Source organism: Typopeltis vanoorti, chromosome 22, assembly GCF_054136105.1.
Source record: "Typopeltis vanoorti isolate ZY-2024b chromosome 22, IOZ_Tvanoo_1.0, whole genome shotgun sequence".
In the NCBI taxonomy this organism is placed as follows: Eukaryota; Metazoa; Arthropoda; class Arachnida; order Uropygi; family Thelyphonidae; genus Typopeltis; species Typopeltis vanoorti.
This window is the reverse complement of record NC_143570.1, coordinates 54,065,090-54,087,789: the sequence shown is the minus strand read 5'-3', so window position 1 is coordinate 54,087,789 and position 22,700 is coordinate 54,065,090. Positions and strand designations below refer to the sequence as shown.

Here is a 22,700-nt window from a genome sequence, read left to right as displayed (position 1 = left end):
AAGACTTTGCTTTTCCTATTTGCTCGGCATACAACTTTTTATGTTCTACTTTCCTGTGTGTTGCTCTCTATCTTTATATATATATATAAAAAAAAAAAAAAGGTACAGTAATATTACTCGACGAAATCTTATTGGTCATCCTCAGTTTCGATGCTAATTCAGTGCATGATTTGAATATGTTTTTGGTAAGATCTAGTTACAAGAATTGCACCAAAATTATCGAATGTATAATGGCGGTCATTAATGGTCATCAATATGAATATTTAGATATTCAAGTTGATCCATTATCAAAATGGATTTTCGAAATTAGGTTTCAAAATGGTCACCGCTATTATCGACTCATGCTTTAAACTTAGTAAGCTCAACATTTCTATTCACAGTAGTCTGATATGGGGTCAAACGACGGCAAGCAATACAATACATTTTACTTCTACATAATCCTACAAAAGAAATTGTCTTTGATTAGAAATTGTGAATTCCGGTAATTTCGTCACTAAAAAAAAATTGCGCGAAATATACAAAATAGTTTAACGTATTTATTTGATAGTAGGTACACATTATTCCAGAACATACACGCACTGCATATTAAACAACAAATTCTATACGCATATGATTATCATATGCTTACAGTTCATGGTATGCACGAGTCCATTTTTACTCGTAATGCGAATTGATTAACTTATTTGCACATGTTCTGGAATTTTTTTTTAAATGCCATATGTTAAAATAAATGTTCCTGAAAAATTTTAAATAATTACTTTATATACATATCACTGTTTTAGTAGAAGTCATATTCACTTTGTGGCAGTACTGAAAAAAAAAAAAAAAAAAAAACTACCATCCTCATAAAGACGCCTGTCTAAGATCTAGATCATTGTGATATATAAGCCAGTACTGACAAAATCCTCTACCAACTCGAACATTGGTAAGCAAAAATTGACTTGGTAAGTTATTGATAATAATGAGACTGATGTAGCCGGTTCTAACCCCCATTTCTTGCGTAAATGGAGTCTTCATATGTTTAACTGCATACAGAGAAATTAAACATGAATTCTAATTGTTCCGAATCTTTCGGATACTAGTTTTATATGCTGAAAACAAGAATTTAACTTTGTCCTGTTTAGATATTATTATAAATAAACACATTTTTCCTCACAGCTTTATTGAATACATGCTTCATTTTGGCAGAATAAACATAATTACCGAATCAGATGGGTAAGAGTTCTCGACCTGAGATCTCAAGAAGTGTTTCTCCCCCTCCCTTCTCGGTCATCGAAGGAATTTTTTAAAGCATGTAGCAAGAGAGTAATTTAGTTATTTATTCTTCTTTAACACAAGAAGTTTCTAGTAATTAATACTTAGTGCAACGTCAGTGAATAAGAAGTACATATCTTGTACTTCTTACAAGAAAAGTTGCAACCATGTTTCCACCAAAACACTGTAATCCTGACGTGCAGTCATTTCTGAGTGATTGACCTTTACTTGTCCTGAGCATTGTATTGAAAGAGAGAACACGTAAATACACATCAACGTTCCTGGAATTCAAAATGACCGTTTACAAGTCTCCTACCGTAGTTGATGTTAGACTTGTAGCACCAGTCACAACAATAGCAGTGTGGGAGTTTCCGCTGTCTTTCAGCTCTCCCACGGTATTTGGGGTCGGGTCAACTTGAAGATGTCCGGGAAGAAAACTACACTTAACGAAACTCAAGGTGCATCGTCTTCCCGCATGCGAGCAAACAAAAGAGAAGTAGGAGGCTGTTCTAATGTCACTTCTTACAAGAGTTAATCGTCACGTGTTCACAGAGGTCTGTTTTGAATCCTCTTTTCTTTAACTTTCATCTAAGTGCGCCACAGGACATAATCATCCTTCCTTTGGATGACTTCAAAGAAAATTTATTAATAGTTTCCCCTCCCCCATCACCGCCACTATCGTGTTGGAACTCAATGGCACAGTCATGAATTTGATAAAGCAGATTATCTCAACATGTCTGCGTTAGATGTTTCAAATTTTTCTGCATCCTGTCATTCCTTATTGCAGTATGAGTTTCTATACATCTTTAATCTTTTATTATTATTTGCGATATTCACAGCGTGAAATCTTAATTTGTCTTTTATGTTATACTTAGTTTTATTTTCAGTCTCTTAATTGTTTCCTCACCTCTTAAGCAAGGGAGGGAAGATATTTTAACGGATTGATTAGGATATATCCACCTCTTCAGAATTAGTTGTAATATAAAAAAATTCTAAGTTATTTTTCTAATTACTAATAAATTAAGATTCTGTGCTGGTCACTTAAAGAATATCACTTACACTGGTTTTAATTTTCTTTTAGAATTTCATACTTATATTCTGTAACATTATAACTCCCGTCTTGATAGTACAGTTTGTAAAAGCTGATGCTTATTCAGTGTAGAGATTAATTTTATATAATTTATAACGACCTGCTTTGGACAAGCTTAATATACAGGTTCTTCCGAGTTTATTAGGTTTCGCATTTTCAAAAAATAAAGTAGATTTTATGAAGGTGCTCTTGAATAGTTGAATTTTCTTAGAGATGTTTTTTACTTTGCCATATAACGTAGAATAGAAAATTCAGTCACCGGTAAGTTATTGTGCAGCGTTCTGGAAGGCCAAACTGAACAAACTGTGCTATATAAAAATTCTAGGACTTTTATATAGCGCTGTTATTGTGTTAAAAAATTAATAATTGTGTTTATAGCGCGATGAAAGAAACTTGAGCAAGCTTTTCGACTACGGTAAATTCAGAATTTTTGCAAGGCTGATTCATTTAGACCTCCCTGTAATGATCACTCAGTACATTATTGTTTTAAGGTAAGTTTTCAAATTTTGCGTTAATAAACCTGCTAAAGAATAACAAAAATACGAAATATCTCCACAGAGCAAAAGAACGTTTAATGCCCTGATGTCTATGCAACTGCTGCAGTTTATGTACCTTCCTATAGCATATATCCGGAGATGGGTGACATATCCAAGTATGCTTCCTAGATTGGTAGAAGAATATAAAAACGGCCTCTAATTAGAGGATGGAGTTTCTAGAAATTCAAAAATCTCGCAGTTATTAGTTTTCTGCTTCCTTTTTGGAAAGCAGGTGTCAGGGCAATAGATTTGTATACGAACAATTGAAGGTGTAGATTTTGTTTCTCATCTTGGGAATAGGCTGGATATGCACTGATTTTACAGTTTGCCGGTCTGATTAACCTAGTGATTAACATGCCTATTCTCCAAACAATAGGTCGCGGGTTGGAATCCCACTGGGCATGAATGAGTCTTTAGGCGGGAGATGATTTTCATCCCCCGATGTGAGACCACCTCCCTGCTTATTGGAGACCTGAAGTTGCTTGAAAAAGTACCATGTTTGGTCTCTAGAGCAGGGTTTCCAGACCATGTAAACATAAACACAAAATAATTTCAAAAATATATAAATTCGATAAAAATGGGAATAAAAATCCTTTGCCCACCCACGGTACAAATGTACTGTAGGTTTACTAATCACCTTATGTGGGTGGAAACCACATAAACTCAAAATTATAACATGAGATACAAGTAAGATGTAGAGCATCTGATTTGAGAGTATTTAAATTGACATCATTTGAGAATGTTTGCAAATCAAAGGACTGCATCCTTCACATACAAATTTATTTTAATATTTTATAAATATTATTAATGTTTATTTTGGATGGGTTAAGAGTTCGTTTGTGCCAGCATTTGTCCGTATGGAAATCAGTCCTTAACCAGTTCAGGGTGTTGATTTGTTTTTCATTTTCTTATACCATATTCTAATATTTTACGGCTCTAAAATCCAGTTCCCGATGCTTTAGTTATTCGATTCTACTATTTCGCTTCGAATATGCTTTTACCTCACTTTTTACATTTACGTTACTTACGGGCCCATTATATATCGTGATGCATTGACTGAATTTTGCGTTATGTCGTCAGGTAGGTTTTGTCTGTTGAATGAAAAGCACTATTTCCTCCTGAGGAGGCAGCTAACTCATCTTCAGTAGTTTAGTTTTAGGGAAATGCTCCTCTCGTCAGCAAAGAGATGAAGTGGTGTACGCATCGAACTGGGATCGGTGCTCCATAGAGAACCTGAAAACTTATTGCATTTAAACCATTTTAGATACCTCAAGCTTCTTATGTCTTTTTAGGGTAAATAATAGGCTTATTATTATTATACAGATATCTGTAGAGAAGTTTGGAGGAAGAGAAGAATAATGCCAAAACGTTGGCTTTCTCTTTCAGCGATGTTGCTTTACAATGGTGCAATATGGGTGTGGGGGAAGTATGGAATTTTCTAAGATATGACTTTTATTTATTCATTGTTTTACAGCTGTCGGGAGTCTCATCGAAGTGAAGTTGGAGATTTTGTTCCAATCCACTTAACGATTACTGCTATTTTGGTCGTCTGTTGGACTAGTTTGGGACATTTGTTGAAGAACCAGTTTTGGAACAATTGGCTTGGAGGTCGAGTGCAAAAATAGAACAAAGGCATTCATTCCAGCAGTGATTATTTTATCGATTCCCTCATATCAAGTGTTTTGATCAGGAGAGTGAAAATAGCGGTTTTAATCCAGGGAAAGAAGAACGGGTCCACTTGATGCCAATTTAGAACCATTGGGCATGAGACTGGGATGTCTGGCGTAGACCTCCTGCTACCGCTCTGACAAGATTATGACCAGAGTTAATAAAATTTCATAAGTATTTGGAGTATGATGCGGATTATTTGGCGTTCATGTGTAAGTGTACGATTTATATTGTAATTTTTATAGCAAATACTTCGACATCTCATCAATCTTAGTCTGTGAAATAAAATGAATCCATTTCCCCTTATGAACATTAACGCGTCCAAGGAAGATGGCCTCACTGTTTAGAGCACTTGAATTTGGAGAGAAAATAAATCAGGACGAAGAAAGGGAAACTTTGCACTGGACAAGACAAAAAAATAGCATTCTAGGTTTGGCAATCTCGGAGAATGCTTAAATGTGCAACAACTCCTCGTAGGACTTACAGAATAATCATGCGGATGTGGTTGCATAGTAATGATGAAAGCCTGTCTTACCATACGAAGAATTATGAAACTAACTAGAATTAGGCACTGCACTAGAAGTCAAACAGGGACCTTTTTCAAGGCACTTTAGGCTTCCAAAATACGGTGTCGTAACTTACGCACTGCACGAGTTATCAATATATATATATATATATATAAAAGTCTGAATACATATTTTGACAACTTAGACTGAAGTGACATTCTTTTAAGATGTTTTGTAGCTTCTCTCGAACTTAATTGAGGCATCTAAAACTAATACAGCATGATGCTCTTTCTATATCAATTATGTTAACGATATTTTAAAAAATATCGTTAACATAATAATGACTGTTTCTTTTCTTCGCCCTCCCTTGCTGTTGTGGAATAACAAAGCGGCTGAATTCCGTGATGTTACTCATGATTTCAAAATTTAATTGCTAAAACAATGCGTAAATGTAACGGTCAATTAACGCTAACAGCGAATTAAGGATTATAGCGTGTTCTAATATACCTTCCGTAGAGTATAATACAAAGTCACACTCCGGGAATAACGATTCTCTCTCTCTCTCTCTCTCTCTCTCTCCCCCAAAGATAATTAGATTTCGCTAATCAATTTTATTTTGAGCGATATCACGAAATTATCGATTTTTTTTGTTTTTTTGTTTTCTATTGAAAAACCTCAGAAAACTACGCGACAAATGTTACATGTTAACTTTGTATTTTAAGTTCAAGTCTTATTGCGTAATATTTAGTACTTTTATTCTCGATCCTTGCCTTTTGGACTTGATTGCCTAACATTATTGCTACGAATATAACACAAGTTATAAGATTTTAGTTTCATAATTCTTAAATTCCATCTTACTTCTTTAGGCAATAGAGAAATTCCAAAGAAGTGTCATTGTACAGTTCTATATATCGCAGTGTTTTTTGTTCATTTCCTACGGTGCTGAATGTTGACTTCCTCGCATTATTTGTAATGCTACGGAACAACTCGCACCTGTTCCCCTTGCGGATTAAAAGAGATGAAAGTTCTCCATTTCCGGTTATCCTGGGAACAAACGCACACATTTTTTTTATAGCCCACTTGTTAGCTGTGCTTCAAAATGCTTTTATCTGCATTTTCTTTCTTTTCTCGTATTTGTCAATTTCAGAATTTCTTGCAACTTAAAAAAAGGTTTTAAGTCATATTGACTCTATAGTATTTATTATTCTGTTTAGCCATTGCATTCAGAATTCCACAGAAAAATATCAGGAAGTAATTGTTTGGATACCTTATTACTCACTTTTGAAATATAAAAAAAAATCTCTAACAGAGTAAGAATTGAAATTGGTGTTCCAGTTTTTTAAGGTTGGGATAAGTTTTCTACTTGCGGCTGAAGGCGAGTTTTACTTCAAACAATACGAAATAAACTTTCATGGTAGAGAAAAACATGAGTGTTGCATCTATCCTCAAGACAAGCACCGACTTCAATGTGGACGTAAATTTAGAAACTTAATTGGTAACGTAGAATCGTTCAGTAACTTTAAAAAAATCCAATTTTTGTATGGATTTTATGGATTAATTTCGGTAGTTTTAGCTCGCTTTAATTATAATTATATTGCGAACAACTTGTTTCAGCTTTGCTGATTTTACTGTTTCACTTTCTGCCCTGCCAAGTGAATTGATCTGTGTTGCCATGGTGGCCATAAAGGGGGGAAAAATGCTTGGAGAAAATGGTCATAGTGAGAAACGATTGATGATAAAATCAATAAACTTGACTTTACTATCTGTGGAGACCTTTACTTGAACACCCAGACTGGAAACATTAAAAAAAGAAAAATTCTATAAAATTGGATTTTTTTTTTCCTTTCTGCTTATTTTTTTCTTTCTTTCTTGAACATAAATCTATAACTATTAGTTCTGCGAAGTTACCAAATACATCTGCTACACAAATTACATGCCTAAGTTAGTTACTTACTTAATTTAGATTAATACATTTTATTTATTTTATTATTCTAGTATATTCTAAAATATACTAGAACTTCGGCACGCGTAGCGGACAGAGATGGTGCATGTTTCGTAATATCACTTATTTATGCATACATAATATTCTCTACTACATAGCAAAACCTGTTTGTTACCATGGAAGCAAAATATCATTGGCTTGCACTGTGCCTCAGTAGAACTTGTGTAAGATTTAAGTCCTGTAAATAATGGATCGCCAGTAACCTATAAGCTAATTATTATTTCCAAGAGTAATAGAAGATTTTGGTAAATATGTAAAACTGGTTTGCACGATGTCACTTTCTTCCAACATTTCTTATTCGGAGTATCGTAATAATTGGAGCGATGAATTTATTTTAGACCAACGAGCAATATGAAATATTTAACTTAGTTGAATTTAGCCAGCCTGATTTACTGAGTGGATAACAAGTTATGAGTTAGGAATCTACCTTGATGTTTGTGCAAGTCTGTTAGACGATGTTCGTCGCCCTCTATGAGATCACCACCACACAGCGAATATATATATATATTTGAGGCTTCAAGTGCCATGATAGTTTTTTTTTTTTTGTTTACATTCTTTAAAGTTAATCGGGTAATATGCCTTGGAGATTCAGTGGCAAGCCCTGAAGAAAACACTGATCGATTCAGCCAGAAAGGCATGTATTGAGGTTGTCTGTAAGGATATAAAAATCAGAACTCCATGGTGGACACAGGAAGTTAAAGAGGCAGTGAAAGAAAAGAAGAAAGTATATCAAAAGTTCCTGGCAAATAAGTCAGCTTGTGCTCTTAGAGAATACAGAGACAAATGTAAGAAAGCTAGACACTCTGTAAACCTAGCTAAACAAAAGTCATGAGAGGACTTTGTGCAAGTCTGTTAGACGTAGTAATAACATAGAAAATAAATATCAAGAAGGTAGCAAGATATTCTGAAGGTTGTTGAAGAAGTTCAGAAATGGAGGAAAGAGTGGTGTAACAGGAATACAGATGATAAAGGTGACATGAAAACAGGAGAAAAAGATATCCTTGGAGTAAGTACTTCGAAAAATTGCTAAATGAAACAAGCAGTGATAGCACAGTGGTGCATGCGGTCAGGAATACATATCCATACTTGAAGTAGAAATAGCCATCAAAGGCCTGAAATGTAGAAAGGCAGCAGGAGTAGATGATGTTCGACCAGAAATGCTCAAGTATGGAGATATAAAAGTCTTAGTAGTGGCTGCACTGCATTGTTCAGAAGGCCTGGACAGAGGGACGAATTCCAGATGATTGGAGTAGAGCTCTCATAGTACCCATATACAAAAGGGGAAATAAAACAATGTGAAAATTACAGAGGTATTTCTCTAGTGAGTGTTCCTGGTAAGATATATGCAAGTATACTTGAGAAACGGTTGAGAAGGATTGTGGAAGAGAAACTTGGTGAAGAACAAGCTGGATTTAGGCCAAATAAAGGTTGTCAGGATCAGATTTTCACTTTATGAGATAGTTGAGAAATCATGGTAATATAATAAAGATCTGTATTTAAGTTTTGTAGATCTGGAAAAGGCAAATGACAAGGTGCCAAGAGAGAAGCTATTCAAAACTCTAAAGTTATATGGTGTCGATGGGGCATTATATCTTGCAATACTCGGTCTTTATTTGAGTTGTAAGTCAGCAGGTAGAATTGAAGGAAGTTCAGGAAGGTGGTTTAATGTTAAATCTGGTGTCAGTCTAGGATGTACGTTATCCCCTCTGTTATTCATTATCTATATGGATCACATTATAAAGGAAAGTGGTATTAAACTTGATATCAAAACGGGAGATGTTAATCTCAACTCTTTGCTTTATAAGGATGATGTTATTCTTCTAAATAAATCCGTACAAGTCTGCAAGATTCTCTGACTAAATTAAATAACTATAAATATATGTTGTAGTAGATATGGTATGAAGGTCAGCATTAAAAAGACAATGAAAATAGGCAGAAACATTGAAAATATCAATTGCATTGTGAATGGAGAACCTATAGAACAGGTAAAACATTTCAGCTACTTAGGCACGATTTTTAGTGAAGAAAAAGACAATGAAAATAGACAGAAACATTGAAAATATCAACTGCATTGTGAATTGAGAACCTATAGAACAGGTAAAACATTTCAGCTACCTAGGCACGATTTTTAGTGAAGATGGTAAATTAAATATGGAAATAGACAATAGAATCAACAAAGCTGGTATGGTAGGTAGTCAATTGAATTAATTTATATGGAATAAGAGAGAAATTAGCCAAAACACTAAATTAGCTATATCAAGCCAATTTTCACTTATGGATCTGAGAGCTGGGCAGAAGTAAAACACTTGACCAAAGACTAGAGACCGCAGATATGAGAGTCCTGAGAAAGATTAGGGGCATGAACAGATGGCAATATCATATTAAAAACGAGGATATTAGGAAAGAACTTGACATTGTCAGCATCCAGGAATGTGTTAGCAGAGCTAATCTCAGGTGGCATTGTCACTTAAACAGAATGGACGAGGAAAGATTAGCCAAAGAAGTGTTCTCTGCCAGGTTGGCAGGAAAATGACCCAGAGGAAGACCAAGATATAGGTGGACTGATACAGTAAAAAGTGCCTTAGAGGATTAGAAATGTAAGATCTGGTAGTGTTGGAGTCTTGACAGGTAACAGACTGATTTGGAGGAAAATTGTGGATATAAAGTTAGTAATGATGTAAATTTTTCATGTAGTACTATCGTATCCTGTACACCTCCTTGAGGGTATATATATCAGGAATTTGATGATGATGGTGGTGGTGATTCTATTTTTTAAATTGGAATGAAAAGAACGAATTTTTGCTTCAGGAGGTGTAAAAAATGGTGTATATACGCAGATATTTCCACGTGTGTTTTAACCGCAGGTCAATAATAAAATTTATGTGAATAATTCAAAACTATCATTTTGATTAGAATGATTTGAGACTTTGATTTGTGCGTCAATGACACTGGTCTTTTAAGTTTCTGCAAATTAGCCGTATTCTATTAAGATTTCCATTAGTTCGAGTGACAGTTTATTTTTAAGTTGTCAATAAAGACTCGGGATAACCTTCTGGAGGCGTCTTATCGACGCTGAATTAATTCTGCATTTGGTGAATGGTAATCGTAATAAATTCTTGAGACAGGAAGCTCACCAAGTGCACAGAAAGAAATTTCCTTAATTGAAGGGCGTCCCGCTGACACGTGTAATTTGAAATTTCGGACCGACTGAACAGCGACGTAACGAAGAATTACTGAGTGAATAGGCAGTCGTTAATACGCTAGTACATCTTCAGTATTCGCTAATTAATGTTTGCTAATAACTGGCTCTGACTTGCAACAGTCATTTATGTATTAGGCACAATCTGGACTTTTCTGGTTGCCAGTCGTGGGTAATTTCTGCTTTTCTCCATATATGTTGTGAAATATTTGCTTTTATTAACAACAAGATTTATATTTAAAGTGGGTGCTAGGCTAAGTTGGCGCTCAAATTCCCTAATGCTATTTCTCGTCAAGGAAGAAAATTCCAACTTATGAATATATGAGAAATTCAAAATAGCAGAGTATAAATACTAACTTGAATTGAATTTTATTTAAGTAATTTTCCTCCAGTAATAAACGTGTGACAACCAAGTGTTGTGGTTTGTATCGAAGGAGCAGGTGTTTACAAATATCCATGCATAGGGGCAGTACCATTGACAGGGTGTAGCATAGAGGCAGCCTGCCTCACGGCGCGGCAAGCGCTCGTTCAGCCATATTGCGGTAGAGGCCGTCGTAGCCACACTTGCTACGCTAACAATTCCTGTTAGCGTAACAAGTGTGGAAAGAAGTTTTTCCAAGCTTAAATTAATTAAAAATTATTTGCGAACAGCAATAACCAAAGAAAGATTGGTTGGTCTAGCAACTATATCGATAGAGGCGGACAAAGCTTATCATTTAACTTTAGAAGAGCTTAAAACAGTTTTATTGTGCGATATCCCCGTAAAGGAAACATTTCATCTCATCTTCCTTTTACCTTCTTTTACCTTGCGTTGTCGAGGATTTGTTAATCATCGGACCTCAAACCGTTCACAGGATAAGGTAGTCAGCTCTATCGTTTTGCATTGTTTCTGTTGCAATAAAAACAAAATAGCAATTGGAGATTTTCTTATATATTTTTTGTCTTGTACTCCATCAGGAGCGATATTTAATTGTTTGCTTCAGGGCGCGATCTAATCTGGCGACGATCCTGCATAGGTGGAATTTGATAGTAAGCAAGCAGTGTCTTTTATCAACTGAAATACGGTAAGTGACGTCATTGTTAACGATGAATTATTGCTGCGAAAGGGACAACGCATTTTCGGGAAAACAAGTCGTGCCATCAGCTTAAATTCATGCAAGGTTGTAAAAAGGTTAATGAAGGACGAAGTTCATGGGGATTTCCTATCCAACGAACCTTGCGAACAGATAGATATGACAGAGATTTCTCTGAAAAAAAAAGTTTACCTTCTGTACAAACAGATAACCGCAACTAGAAACACAGACGCCTCATTTAATAAATATGGTCAGCCTATTTATACCATCCTTCTTGCAAGTGTTAAGACACCCCAGTTTCGGAACAGGAAATTATTATCCCGAGAAATTTAAGATGATCTTTGATCTAAACTTAGCCCGATGGAGCAGTATTTTTATCTTATAAAAGTACTGCTCCATCCTATATTAGAATGTTTCAGTAAAACTGACATTGTTCAGTAATAATGCGCTCATCTAGAGTAATCGCGCTGTCTAGCGGGAACATATGCTGGTACGATGAGGGAGAAAAATGCGATAATCTCGCCTCCAGTGAAAAGTATTTGCCTTCTTGCGTTGGTTCCGAATAAAGTTCACACACGAGGAAAAATACCAAATTTAAATGCTCATTGAAAAAATGACATTTTGTGATAAATATATCGGTATGATTCAGAATCATGTTATACTTTCTTTCAAAAATGATAACATGACCTTGAATGCTAATAAAACAAAGTACTAATAATAGACCACCGATTAAAAACATACGGAGTCCTACTTGTTCCAATTTTCACTATGAAAAATATTAATATGGAGTTGGTTTACCTTTTGCTACTAATAACAGCCTGCAATCTTCTGAGTGGGAAGGATTTCTATTAAAAATTGCTGCGATAATTTCTTTCCAGTTTTCCTGAAGAGTTGGTGAGATCAGCGACCGATGTCGGTTATTCATCCCATAGGTGTTCGATGAGGAGATCAGGCTTTTTGCAGGCCAGTCAAAGTTCTTCATAACCCTTCTCATCAAACTATTCCTGCACAGACCTCGCTTTGTGGGAGGGTGAATTGTGTTGATACAGGAATAAAAAGGGTGGGGGAGGCTTCACCGAACTGGTGTCATGAAGTTGGAAGCACATGGTTTTCTAGAATGTCATAGGCCGCAGCGTTAAGATTCCTCTTCACTGAAACTCACCGCCCAAGCTTGAACCATGAAAACATGATACTTCCTCCACCAATTTTCACAGATGGCAATACATTCGAACAGGTAATGTTCTCTTGGCATTTGCCAACCCGCGGCCCGTCTGTTGGAGGATAGTGAAAAGGGATTCATCACTCTGGAGAGTGCATTTCCGCTGCTCCAAAGTCCATTGGTGAAGAATACCATTCCACTCAAAGCTTTGCGTTGCGCTTTCTGATGTTAGGCTATTTTTGTGTGGAAAATAATTGATTATGGAAACACTAATAGAAATTCATATTTTTGCTAATATTAATAGAATTTTGATAAAAACGGGCTCATGATTTCATAAAATTTGTGCATTAAATAAATCCTGTTAAAAACTTCCTGTCGACATTCATTTGATTCCCTTGAATCAAATTTAGCTGTCTTCTCTTTCTTAATCCATAATTCTTGACAAATTTGGAACGGGAAGAGAAGTTCTTGCAACTTCTAATGAAGATGTGAAAATGAAGAGAAAATATTAAGGGAACAAACGCTTATTGAGTTAGGAATATGAGATTGAAAGCGTAAGTAGGTTCGAGTCACTAAACAAATTCCGTATGCCGTTTAGAAAATACATTCGGCAATATTTTTAACCGCTGTAACGTGGAATGATGATTTATGTCTGTGTAGAAGGCAGTCTTATCGCAGCACATACCTGCTTCCTCTAGTGTGGGTGAAAAAACAGATTTGCATTAACTTTAATAATTTCGAGAATGAATTGTTTTTCACTTCCCCCGTTTTTTGAAATTTTTGTGCTTTAAAGATATCAGCAAGACATTTCCTCATTCTTAAATTTATTTTATGAAAGCCCAGCAGAACTGAATCTTCTATCTCGTCTGGCAATCTGCCTGCAACACAGCAAACCTGATTCTCATTAACTACTCGCCCCTAACTCACAATATTCGTTCTCTGTTCTGTGTCACATTATTTCCATTATACGGGCTTCCATCTCATGCTGTAGCTATTTGAAATCGAAATTCAGTTATCAAGATAGTTTTCCAGGAACTTTCTGGAAATGTGCTGTGCAATAACCTTTTACCTTTGCTATCAACGCATTTTATCTCATTGCCGCTGTATCAGAGACGGGAAAAAAAAAGCTTGATGGCTCTTAACTCCGTTATGACAATAATAGCCATTTGGTGCTAATGCTTGTGTGGGGTCAACCTTAGAAAGGTCAGTCGAAGAAAAAAAAAAAACCCTTCGATCTCATTATGGACCAGTCATTATCGGGAGTCGCGTACACACAGTTTATATCCTGAATGTGGAAAAACAACAGAAACTTTGCGTTGGATAAAGTACTTAGAATGAGTCATAAAAATCTGTTTCGATGCAACTTCGTCATCGAATTTAGGACAGTCAATTGCCATCGCTTTTTGCTGCATCAAACAAAACAGGGGATGGCAATATTGCTATTTTAATCATACTTCGAGCTTCATTCTTGTTATATACATTTTTAATTCTGAAATTTAGTAAATGTCACAGATATTGTATTGGATTAGTATTTTTGTAATAAATGCTGATCCTAAAAGTCTTTCAGTTGCGCTTGAATTCCAAATGAAATTTTCCCGAGTGAAATAAAGAAGTAAATGCGATTGAAATAATATTCATATAATTAACAGATCAATTAATGCATATGAAGAAAAAAATCGTTCATATACATAAAATGGAAATTCTAACAACAGGACATTGCTCCCTTCGATTGAAAAAAAAATACATGATTTCGATCCTCGTGAGGAGAGGAATCTTTGAGTTTTTTCAGCTGAAGATTCGTTAGCTGATCTCATACGGAGCTAGCAGGGATTTTTTTTTTCTCCCGAAAACTCAAGTTTTTCATCCCGCATACAGGCAAATCGACAAAGTGAACACACGCAACTTACGGATAAAAATATACTATTGTGATTGTGATAGCGGTAGATTGCGTTGTGTGTTAATGGTGGCAATGTTGTTGTGTGAACTTTGGTGGATTAGCAGTGGAGACGGTGATTTGTGTGTAGCTGGAGGATTAATTAGAGGGCGGGAAGCTGAGTTATGTTAGTGGAGTACAATGCACTCCCAAGATGAGTCTTTGAACTACTGGAGGCATCAGGTAAAATCGAAATTATCTCAGCTAGAAGCCTTTGAACTTGGCAGTTAAGTGGACACTTCTGGTTATCATTAGGATAATGAAATATTCAACTTTGTTGTTTACATAATGGAAGATAGAAATATTACTTTTTTTTTTCACGTTCTGGAAATTTTTTCAAACCTGATACAAATATAACTTCGAAAAACCGAATGCGGTTAAAATGTGACACTTCGACTGTTATCGATTGGCGTCTTTTGTTTCTCTGCAGAAGAAAAATTGTTCGAATTAATTATCAGAATAAAATTTAATAATTCAAAAATGCTTCTTTTAGCGTCTACACTTCAGAAATTCTCCGTTATTTTATTTTTAACGGAATATAAGAGAATGTGAATCTCACTTTAATACACGTACCAACTTTTCACTGTTCTGTTGGCTTTTCTTTATTTAAACTACTTAACTCGCAATTTGTACGTTAAGCTGTGCATTTTTAGCGATTTGAAAATAGTTTCGTAATAATTGAAATCCCTCTCCTACGCTTTAATATCCACTTCTACGTAATCTCCATTTAACCTTACGTTTTTCAATGATAAATGGAATGGAAAAGAGTTTTCTTCGATAAAGTTCTTTTTGATGTCTCTTCCATTTATAATCTTTCTTTAAAATGATGATAAATTCTGACATTCTCTCTCTCACCTGTACGTAGGCATTTAATGGCTGTTTTCTGGATGTTTCTCTTTTTTTTTTTTTTAATAGTTGGCATTATTTCTGAGAAAATGATATTTTAATTAACAGCTGGGGTCACGGGAAAAAATGAAGTAACTTAGTAGGATTTTCATTTTAATGTAAGAAGTTTGGCTACTGTTCATTGTAGGATACCATTTAGGATAAGTATGAAATATTTAACCGTAGTAAGTAAATTGAAGTCTTATTTTGCCGTCATAATTTTGTTTTGCAGAAATATGCTTTGAATTGCTATTCGTTATGATATCTATACCATCGTAAACAAATAATAATAATAATAAATAAAAATAATGCTTACCTTGTTCCTATTGTTCCACAAGCACTGTCTTATAATTGGCCACAACCGACATCCACGCCGTTTATTGAAGTTGAGAGGGGATAATGTCGAGTGCATATTGTTATTAAACTGTAATTCATTTAAATAATTTACAGTTTTATGACTACGATGTTTGCAGTGATATTGTTCTGAAACAGAGCGATGAATTATTTATTCTGGTTTTATGTCAAAGCATAGTCTTCCCCCCCCCCTCAACAACCACTCATTCAACTTTGAAATAAATTATTACTAGGGCGTGGTTCACATGATCGTAAACCTCTAGAGGAAATATAATTAGTGCTTAAATCACTGTGTGTTGTATTTAACCTTAATACTTTATTTGCATGATTTTTCCCTTGTTTTCTCTCAAACCTGAAATACTTGAGCCCAAGATAATTTTTATCGTGCTGGTAAGGTCATGAAAAGAATCCAGAGGAAACATGGCCGTGCGTATCATGAATCATTATACTGTAATACAACCTTCGATAGACGCAATCCTTCAGTGACTAAAACTGACGCGTAGTCTGTTAGAGAAATGAGCCAAGCAGTCTGAGTTTGTTTTGGCATAGTTCCAGCAATTTGCTCCAGATGATGGGCAGGTGTCAGCGACACCTGAAATGTCACACCCAAGGAGTGGCTGTAGAGTACTGGCATTTGTTCAAAGCCATGACCTCGGTCGAAATGACACTTAGAAGGTGAAAGTAAGATGTGTAGGAAACGCGTTTACGCTGTATTTTACCAGTCACTACCATCATGGCCTACACGGAGCTGCATGTGCACAGGAAGGGGTGATAAACTCTCTGCCACCAATTACCATACCGGATACAGTTATGTGCTCTCAAGTATCACGTGTTTCCATCGAAAACGTGGTCTGAAACTTAAGAATATAATGCGCTGTATATACCTGTCTAATATTGTAGGGTGACGTTTCAGATTTCTTGTTTCCTGGTTCACTTTGTCTTATCTGTAATTTGGTTAACGTCGTGCAAATGAAAGAACAGAAGAAATTATACATTAATGAAATTACTGTAATCAAACATGGTGGTGGTGGCAAAATAGTGTTCTTAACTGTTATAAATCATGCTGTTATTAATATATTGATAATGAAAACATGCTGTTGTTCTCAGTCATTGTTTTTATAACTTCGATTTTAAAATGCTACACTGTGTAGTCATTATTGCATTCATCCTACCAGTTAAATAAATTTTTAAACTGTCTTACTTCATCGTCATTTTTAAGATACCTACTTCCAAATAAGGTTAAGTTATACGAAATGAAATTAAGCACCTAAAATGTTAGTTAGTAAAAAAAGATGTACCGCTACCCACTATTCATGTGTAAAGTTGGTAACTATGTGACCATCCGTAACCATTAAAATTCCAATTATTTGTTAAATTATTATATTCTGAATATGATCATTTATACTAAAAAATTGTAGTAACATCTCATTACCCTCTCCAATATCTTTTCTAAAAAAAATAGGACTGATTATGAATTATACTCCGTTTATTTGGAGGCCTGAAGTGGTTTCTTTTTTTTTTTTTTTTTGAAAAAAAAAAAAAGTTACATGTTCAGGGTTTCTGGATTATGTCAACAAAATAAATGTATATAAAAAGTAATGAAATTGAAATAAAAAAAAAACTTAGCCCACTCAATATATGATAGATATATAACGTTTTGTATTTAATTTTGAAATTCTTGTATATATTCCATGAAGTCTTGGTAGTAATAGTCAGAATCTGAGAAAGAATTGATTTTGTAAATGAATTTGCCTACTCAGAGAATACTTGTATACGATAATTTAATTATTCTATAAAAATAGATCAAGTTAAGATTTCCTGGTACTATTTTATATATATATATAAAATATATTTTTTATATATATATATAAAATATATTTATATATATATATATATATATAATTGTTGTCATTGCATTTCTTTATTCATTCTTCAGGAGTTTGTCACACATTTCCTCTCAGATTTTTAAGTAGCGTTAGTGATCAAAGTTTTTGTTGATGCTTTATAGATGATGAACGATTGTGCAATATACCTCATTGGACGTTCAGTTAGTTTATTGTGTAGTGACTTTTTATACTGGTTTCTGTGGTAGGAAAAGTCAAGTCTTTACAATGATATTTAATTATTGTCTCATCTCATTTTCCTTTTACCCTCTTTTACCTTGCAGTGTCGAGGGTATTTATTAATCATCGGAGACCTCAAACCGTTCACAAGATAAGATGGTCAGCCCTACGTCCCGGTATATCCTATGTCCGTAGTGTTGAGTTCTCAAGGCTGGTTTGCCTGCTTCGCGGGATGAAAAACCCCAGGATAAATTGAGGAAAGAACCCTACTGTCCACGTCCGGCTAACTTGGCTATATGGCTGAGGAAGATCCTTCAGCTCCTCACGTCACCGACGAGAATTGATGTGATCTGTTTGTGATTGATGTCCATTTTCATGTTTTCAATTTCATTTTCTTCCAAGTTTGTATTTTATGAAAATTTGATCTGCAAATTAATAAGGTCATGTGCATTGCATAGTTCAGTTAGAAATTTTCGTTTGTGGTGTTGCGGTACATGAAAGGACCTATGTTTTCCGAAACATCAGCTCTTGTTTAGGCATTACAATCTCTATCTATGATGCGTAATTTGTGTGTTCGAACAGTGCAGAGGTAACCTGAGAACTGATTGCATTCATTCTTGGAATTTCCCTCTGAAGTTTTAGTGGGTGTATAAGTACAGGTAATAGTTGCTTTTTTAGGGGGGGGGAAGTCGAACTTAAAGTTGTGGCCATTCTTTTGTCTGAGACTTGGGACATGAGCTGTAACTAGAAATCGTTTTGTTGACTAGGACTTTGACATGTGTGGCTGTATTTGTTTGCTGATGATAATTTTTTGCAGCTTGATTTGACTGTTAGATTCAGAATCAGCTCTCCAACTCAGTTCTTGGATACTGATTGCATCAAGACTCATTACAAACTTTATGAAACTTTTCGGGGCCGGGGGGGGGGGTTACCAACATTATACATGCATATATATATATATATATATATATATAATGTGTGGATTTGTTGTTTTCGGTTTCTAAAAACAACACTGGACAAATCCACTAACACTTCTTCCGTGTTTAACGTATGTTACCTGAAGATAGCACACTTTAAACACGGAAGAAGGTTGGATAAGCTTCATAACATCTCTTTGAGAAAAATGAAGGAAGGTTGCATTAAAAGATTTTTTCTGTATTTCTTGTTCCTTTTGTAATCTAAAAAAAATATATATATATATCAATATATCGGGTGATTGGTCCTGACATGCTTTATCCGCCACGTTATCCTATTGGGATTATACCCAGCAGTTTGCCTGCGAGGAAACTGACGAAGAGATGTGGCTTGTATTAGTGAAAGGGATCCCCCACCCCCATTCACTGACATGATAGAAATAACTGAGCTACTTCGACTTTTACTGCGATTCCTGGATAGATCATTAGTAATTATAGATTCTTGCAGTTTTGTTCTATGTACCAGTTTAGTTGTGATGTAAAAATGCAATAAACGAATATGAAAAGAAACTTTATCAGTATTATGCGTTTAGGAGGAAAATATTGCACCGCTTTTTTTTCTTTTTCCTGTGTATTGATTACTTTTTTTTTGTGTTTAATAAAATTTATATATAATTGAAGTACAGTGTATCTGTTATGTGCTCTTACGATACAGGAGCTTCGGCGAGTGATAAGTGATCATATTTTGTCAACAGCTATGCGCGATGTATATTCAGACTGAAAAATGACTTTGAACAAATTACTTAATTTTCTTTTAGTTAGGAAATCGCCAATAATGAATTAAAAGAACATTTAATGACGTTATCTTTGGACTCCAGCGAAACATAAAGAAACTGTGGTACCGCTTTGTATACGTAAGCATATCCTGTAGTTTCCATAGTAGCATTTATTCTTTAGGTCACATTTTTTCACAATTAGTTAAACACAAACCGCTATTTTATTTTCTAATATAATATATTAGTTTTTTGCTGCATTAAATAAATAAATGGCCACAAAAAGGTGATCATAAGCAAGTAATCATTGTTTCATCTCATTTCATTTCTTAATTGTCTTCGTTTATAAAGAAATTGTATTTGTTTAAGTACTCAGTAGAAGATGAGATTAAAAATATAGACGACGACACTTAGTAAATAAATCCAATTTCAGCATTTTGACTTCTATTTTTTAAAGTATTCCAGATATTTAGCTTTTAGTCTTAGTCTTGTGGAAGGAAGATGCTCTTTTCTGTTAGGGGAAAAAAAAAAACTTCCGCTTTAGAATTTAAATAAACTTGACATTCTTAGTAAATACCTAAAATAAAAGTTGGCGAAGAAATAATCTACGCCTTAAGATATTTTTGAACATCCTTAATTGTGTAGAGCTGAGTTGAAGTCTTTTTTACGTCTTTTTTTGTTATTATTTAAAAATACAGTTTTCTTGTATGTAACGGTATAAGCGAAGAACATTTAATCAGACTGTGTACCATAAATAATCGTGAATAATTTACTGGAGACAAATCCCATATGGACGTTTTTCCAACTATTTAATTTTTCGAAAGGAATTCTACATTTCCATAATTACAAAAATGTAAAACGAAGTTTTGCGCCGCGCTAAAACTCACTTAGTAAATATTGTTGTTGGTTTTTTTTTTTTTTTCAAGTATTTGTTTAATTTGCTTTTAAGAAAGACAAGCCAGGCGTTCCATCTTTAGCATTTTTGAAGTATAAATGAACGCTCCGTTTGTTTCGAATTCTAAAAACATTTTTGTGCAAGAAAATCCCCTGGTAATGACTTAGTACGAAAAAAATAAACCTCCCTGGAGGGAGGAGGACAGTTGCAGAAAGACAAGTGTGGAAGTGGAAAATTTGTACTATTGTATTCGTGAGATAAAAACTTCTGTTGCTCGAGTCTGGGGAACGGCCTTGAATAAATAGTAAATTAAATATGAAGAGGAATAAAGTGGTAAGTTAGAACCGAATATTGATATCATCTTAGATAAGAGAGAGCTAAACTAATTTAAGAATTTTTAGATCAAGTGTTGTCACTAAGGCTCATGTCCAAGATTTGTATTCTGCAGAACATTTCTCTTAACTTTTGAACCAGTGGGACATTATGTGAATTATATTATCTTATGAAAATATACGTTACTGTGTTTATCGAATTTCATTTGCAGAAGATGTGTATGAATATCTTAGATAATTACCGTTCCTTTTCTGACTCTTTCTCCTGTTCAAGATTATGCCTTATCTTTTAATTTTTTCGATGAATAAAAATTTCGAGAAACTGTACAAGTGTCCACGCGAGGCTTTTACAGACATTGTTGTTTCAAACGGAATTTAGAAAAGAAATAAAAGGTAGCATATGGATGCTGTTTCGCTGTTTTTTCTTGTTATGTAGGCATTTCAGAAACTACATGTTCAGTAATTCTTGTTGCTAGTAACTGTGGTGTATTTATGGGAGAAGTGAAAACTGGCGCTTTGGCAACGTTGAGAAATTTTAGTCTCTCATTAATGTTAAGGAAATATCTTAATTTTAAGTAATTTAATATATTATTAAATAAATTATTTTGATTGTCTTATGTGGCATAATCGTGTTACTTAATAGATTTCTGAAGTTGTATGAAAGCAGTGCTTTGCCTTTAGAAAAAAATTTTCCTGGCTGGGCTCGCTTTGGGCTTATTCATAATACAGTGTACTGTGCTTACAGGATTTTTCACGGATTTTTCTTAGTAAAGTAGTCTAAGTCGATGGACTACTTTACTAAGTAAATAGTGCTGTCACTTTCAAATGTTTTGCATTCATTTTGTCGTCCCTCCTTAAATATTCTTCAAACAAACATGGGATTCTTTATCGCATCATAAAACTAGAATTAAAAGAATCGATTTTTCATCTTACAGTTGTAATACGGAAGTTAATAATTTAAATACATATATACTTTACCATTGTGTGTAAACACGAGGACCAAATAAATGCCTGCTCCATCTTCAAACAGATGGGGGAGGGTAACTCTCGGAAACACTTCGGAAAACACAATATCTGGAATAAATGAATAAATCACGAGACATTGATGACGAAAAATAAAATTCATGGGATTGTGCAGCAACAGCCACTTTGCTGCTCCGTATGAATGAATCAATGAACCGAAAAAAGTCAAGTATATGTCGCTTCGGTTGTTTTACTTTCCATTACCGTACTACTCTGTGGAGTAATAAACAGTGAGATTACAGATTTCTTACTGTTTCTAGTAGTGTACTTGTTCTGTCAGTCACATTGATTGACATGTACCTTACAGTGTGATCGTCCTTAGCTTAAAGCTGAGGCACGTACTATATATACACTCTTATAGTGAAAAATACTACGGAAGATAAAATATTTCTGTGAAAATACAATAGTGTGGTGTACAAATTTACGCCTTATTTGCATAAATACATCGTTAAAATTATTTTAATTAGCTTCGTTTGAAAGAGAAAAAAAAATACACTTGTATGACCAAGTGTTAATTAACTAGTTCAAATTGTTCATAATACAAATTCCATACTTTGATCGACAGAAGAAAATCTTTTGATAATGTATTATTTTTCCCCAGTAATGTCCTGTTTTGAGATATCTAGCACCAAGCAGCTTGATTTAAAGATCAAGGAATGGATTAACCAGGGTTTACCTTATCAAAAAGTGTCTGTAGTGTTCGAAATTGGGATCGAAATCTTGATTTTATTTCAGTATTAAGTAGGTTTGGAAGATGGAAGTATTTTTCTCCTCTTAGAACGGTGTCAGTGAACTGCAGTTCTTGATTATGTAACCTTCGTACGTACTCATATTGGTTTTGTAGATCATGAAATCATCTCTTCCTGATGTATGCAGATCGTGTTTGGACACCGAAGTGACTCTTCTATGATGCTCATCTGTTATTTCCACAATTTTTGGCTTTTATAAATCATTGTGTGTAAGAGAGAGATTTCAAATAATCTTCCTTTCCACATATCTCATCTACTGGTTCAGAACTGAGAGTCACATGCTTCAATATGA

The 22,700-nt window shown here is 34.6% G+C and overlaps 1 protein-coding gene across 7 annotated transcripts in view; it reads left to right on the top strand.

Annotated features, from left to right (window-relative positions):
* Positions 1-22,700, top strand: part of LOC150094422 (tyrosine-protein phosphatase Lar-like) — a 1,380,317-nt gene that overhangs the window by 128,309 nt on the left and 1,229,308 nt on the right. The gene's annotated exons all lie outside the window — the stretch shown is intronic.